This window comes from Lissotriton vulgaris, chromosome 5 (assembly GCF_964263255.1).
Source record: "Lissotriton vulgaris chromosome 5, aLisVul1.2, whole genome shotgun sequence".
Taxonomy (NCBI): Eukaryota; Metazoa; Chordata; class Amphibia; order Caudata; family Salamandridae; genus Lissotriton; species Lissotriton vulgaris.
The window spans coordinates 1,564,756,695-1,564,761,431 of record NC_141693.1 but is presented as its reverse complement, the minus strand read 5'-3'; the positions used below and the strand labels follow the sequence as shown (position 1 = coordinate 1,564,761,431).

The 4,737-nt window shown below is 44.9% G+C and overlaps 2 non-coding genes across 2 annotated transcripts; both read left to right on the top strand.

Moving 5' to 3' along the window:
• The first annotated feature begins 3,304 nt into the window (after positions 1-3,304).
• Positions 3,305-3,377, top strand: TRNAR-ACG (transfer RNA arginine (anticodon ACG)). Its single transcript has one exon. It is a non-coding gene; the product is annotated as a tRNA-Arg (tRNA).
• A 958-nt stretch (positions 3,378-4,335) lies between these two features.
• Positions 4,336-4,408, top strand: TRNAR-ACG (transfer RNA arginine (anticodon ACG)). Its single transcript has one exon. It is a non-coding gene; the product is annotated as a tRNA-Arg (tRNA).
• The last annotated feature ends 329 nt before the right edge of the window (positions 4,409-4,737 follow it).

Here is a 4,737-nt window from a genome sequence, read left to right as displayed (position 1 = left end):
CTACTTGCGCAGTTCTTTCTCTGGCCTGGGACAATTTATGGGAGGTGTTTGTCAGCGGGAGGAGTCATGGGGTGATCAGGGGATATTTTTCAGTTTTAGGGCGTTGCCTGTATTTTGCAGGGAGGGTTTTTGAAGTACGCTTGTTTTATGAACAGGCTTGTTTTCTTCTGGGGCCTTTTGGGTATCCGAGCTCTTAGGTCATATTTTTCACCTAGGTGTCTCCTGGCAGTGGGTTTTTCTTAGACTTGTTCATATGTCTGGAGAGGGTTAGGTGGGGCTTCAGTTCGCAGGTATGTAGTTTTTTGTTGGCTTGGGCTCTGGGACGTGTGGCTCTTCCCTGTGTGTAAGTTTTCTCTGGGCAGGGGTTTGTTCTGGCTCATTGGGGTGGCAAAGGGGTGAATTGGTCCCAGGTTACCCACGTTGCAGTGGGGTTTGCTGGCTCTCAGGGTATGGGAAGGCTGCCCATGGGTTCGGGCATAGCAGGCATTAGATATTAGGGAGTCGGGCATGTACTGTTGTTAGCAATGTGTTCTGGTCAGGGGGGGAGTGTTTCTAGATACTTCATTTTCTCTACATATTTTTTGGCACATGGCTTTGTGAGGAGAGGGAGGCCTGGGGGCGAGGTATCTGCTACCCTCTTAAGATAAGTTGTTAGGATTTTACGTTCAGGTGAGTCATTCCATCGGTTGAGCGGCGGCCAGGTGGGTTGTGGACTGGCCATTTGGGACATCGGTTGGGTCTGTACACTTGGCAATTGGAAGACTTGGAAGGGTTTTGTGCTGCCAGGACTTCTTTTTTCGATGCTCATGTGGCTTGCATTATTCCTAAATCGTAGCATGGTTTTTAAGGTTTTTAGTGGTTCCCTTTTCACGTCGGATCGGAGTGTTCGGTGCAGGTTTCTTTTGCAGAGTTTCGATTGGTTCCCCGTTTTTGGGGGGCAGAAAAAAGGGGAGTTTACCCCCCCCCCCTTTTTTCTGGGTGGCGGTTGGCACTCATGTGTACATGTTTTTGCCAAGTTTATTTGTTATTGAGTGAGGCAATCCAGGCTGAAAGGGTACGGGCAGATAAGTTCACGAGGTAGGATCTTTAAGAGGCTTTAGGAAATTAGGTTAGTGGCAGGTTAATAGTCGTAAAGGTTAAGGTTGAAAGGTCAAAGGTAAAATGGTAAAGTTCAAAGTTCAAAGGGAAAGGTTAAAAGGTCACACCAAAGGTTCAAAAGTCAAAGTTCAAAGTTCAAAGGTCAAATTTCAAAGGGAAAGGCTGGAAGGTCACTCCAAGGGTAACGTTCAAAGGTCAAAACTGAAAGGTCACAGTAGGTGGTACTGAATGGCAGGTTTTTAATGTTGTGTGGGAGAACCTTAGGGGTGGGGGTAGCGTAACATAGGTAACAGCTTGTATAGTGAGGTTGTAGTTTTGTTAGGCATTAGGCCAAGGGCCTTGTAATTGTGATGTGCACCTGTTTCAATAAAAGCGGCCTTTTTCACACTATTTCGGTGTCAGTGTCGGTGTCGATCCCCATATTCCCCAATATTATGGTATCTGAAAAAAACAAAGCAGTCACTGGCCAGGCAGAAGCAGCTGCCTTGCATGTGTGATGTCGACACAGACGTCCATAGCGCTGCGATGCCCTGCTTTCTAAACTGTGCGGGGACAAGCGCCTTTGACTTCTACTATCGGTTCTATCATTCTGCACAGCTACCAAAAGCGGCCTCCAGGAGCTGTGACCACAAACTCCCATCAGCACCCACCTCAGCCTTCGCGGTGTGTACAGGGCCCTTGTGAAATTTTATGTGACCAGCAGTTTATTGTAAATATACTTAAATCGCTCGAACAGTTCGTTCAATCCAAGTGTACCCTGTTGTTATTTTTAGTTATTCCCAAACGTAGATTCCCAGGATCAGATCCCAAAAGATGCAAAACACGGACAGGTCTACTCTCAGTATTGGACCCAAATCATCCCTTCTTGTTAATATGTTGTCCATCTGAGGAACTATTTTGCAATTCATATCGCTAACCCTTCCCCCTCCCCTCCGATAAATCTCCACAATTCAGCCTGAGTTAACATCTTTATCGCTTGAGGAATGGTGAAAAAGACTACAGATTATTGCTATTGCTCTCCAGACCCATTTCCCACTAACTGTGAGTCTGAAGTCATGAATATTACCACTTGTTTAAAACTTCTATTTACTATCAATATAACGAGGCATGAGGCAGCAGTTACATCAGAAAATTCCGAGACCATTAGAGCTTTTGAATATGTTTGTTCACCCAGATATAATGCATCTCCCTTTCTTCTATAACATGCAGCTTAAATGGTCCTGACACGTGAAAAATGCTTAAAGAGGACCGTGACAGCATGAGCTTCAAGCCCTGATAGCTCCGTCGGTAGAGCATCAGACTATAAGCTAAGGGTCCAGGGTTCAATTCCCTGTTCAAGCGCATGGTATCTTGTTCAACTTTAATCTGCTATTAACTATATTGGAAATGAAGATTTCTTTTTAGCTTTTTACTCTCCTTTCTCTACCGAAAGGTGAGCTCCGAACGTGTTACTGGTAGCTCGTGCTCTGAAGAGGGACAAACAGAACTGTGAGTCTTAGAGGGCCGGGCCGAGGTCATTCTCACCCCTGCTGGGGACCCCCCTTCCCTGTGGCACTGCTCGTTCTGCCCTGGCTCGTGCACCGCATGCAGCCTACAGAGAGTGTGGAGACACAAGCGAGGTGTAAAGTGAGTATACATCAGTGGCCCACCCTCTAGTTCGATGTGTCACTGGGAGCTCATACTGTGAGGAGAGATGCACAGAGCTGTAAGGTCTTACAGGGAGAAAGGTGAGTGTCATCCTGCCCTCCTGGACAGCAACACCACCCTGCCCTAAAATAAAACACTTTCTCCATCAAATATAATCCATGATATAAATATGGAAGATTACATTTTACCAAGTGAGGAAACTCCTTAGTAAATCCGTTTTCATTTGCACTACGTTATCAAAACAAATTGCATTGTTTTCCCACCAAGATACAAAAACAAGCATTTGCAATGCAATAGGTCTCGCATTTACACGAGTTTAAGCTATTGGCATTGTAAATGTCAATGCCTTTTATTTATGTTTTTGGAACCGAAAACATAAATAAAAGGCTTTGTTATTTGCAATGTCAATAGCTCAAACTCGCGTAAATGCGAGACCTATTGCATTGCAAATGCTTGTCTATTGTAGAGTGCACCGCTACATCCTTACCATCTGTCACACGAGCTCATAGCACCTCTCGTGATTTGGCCATTATTTTGCTCAAATCACATGACCCACAGCGGGCCAGTGGCGCAATGGATAACGCGTCTGCCTACGGAGCAGAAGATTCCAGGTTCGACTCCTGGCTGGCTCGGTATCTTTTTACTTTTTAACTTTTAATATAAACTTGAAAATGATCTATAAACATTATAAGAAACTACATCACGCCTGTTAGACCATGAAGTTCCGTCCTGTCTGGTTTTATAATAAACTGATCTGTAAACTTCGTTACATAAACAGGTACGCATTTGAATTAAGTTATATACTAGGAATTTAACGCCAATATTTAGTTTTTAAAGTGGGCCATTCTGAGTTTCTCGAGAGGTCTGTTTTAACTGTAAAACAGACAACTGTCGATTTGCCAAAGGACCCAATATTTTCATCGAACAATAAATGCTAGTGAATTTTTTAAAAAAAGCACCTTTACAAGCGTGGTCTCGAAGGTGCGGACCTTCATAATGGCTGTCACGGATGCAGCTGCTAGTGACTTTTTCCATTTAAACTGGTCAAAATAAAGTGGCATCTGCGATACTATTGCATGGCCATTGGCCACGGTTCTAGAAAAATAAATCACAAATGTATTGTGTCTGCGGAACAGTCGGTCTTTCCGGTTGCGATGTATAATGTGCGCAAACAGTTGTATTTCCCGCCACACCGCCCTGTGCACTTGCACTGCAGCGGAAAAGAAGTAGTTAATTCGTGACTCGGGAGTTCTGAATGGCTGCCTGACCAAATCGAAAATACTTTGATCCAATCAGAGCAGGGGACAAAACATACAAAGTGACATCACCACTCTTTGCCCAAGAGAGCAGTGGCTGTTAAAGTTGTTGTGACTTTTATTGCCTGTGCATACGGTGAGTTCCTTAAGTGATCCCTTCATACACCTCAGTATTTGACTCTTCACTACTTAATGTGAAAGAGCTATCATTTCTCTAGCTTATTAAACCTCTCTAGCGTGCACACTGCCGTCCATATACCAGAGCGCACATGCGCTGGTCTACTACTCCGCCCTTTACTTTACAGACTCCGCCCCGTGCATTGTAGAGAGCAGCGGGCCAGTGGCGCAATGGATAACGCGTCTGCCTACGGAGCAGAAGATTCCAGGTTCGACTCCTGGCTGGCTCGACCCTGCAGGGAGATCTTTTCATCCCTTTGTAAAAAATGCAAATATTAATTATAACATGAAACATATTTTTTATGGGAAAATAAATTATCGTGACATACACATATAGCGCGCTATTATAGTTGAACCAAATCTAACCGTCTCTTAGAGGAACACCAGGTGAATGGGGAGGGAGGGGGAGGGAGGGGTGGGGGAGGGAGGGGAGGGGGGGGGGAGGGGAACCCTTTCATTTTTTCTTGAAACATGACTAAGAAAGCTGTGTGTCAACGCATGCCCGACGGCTGCTCCTTGATGCAATACATCGTGTGTTGTAATTGAAACACTTCACTCC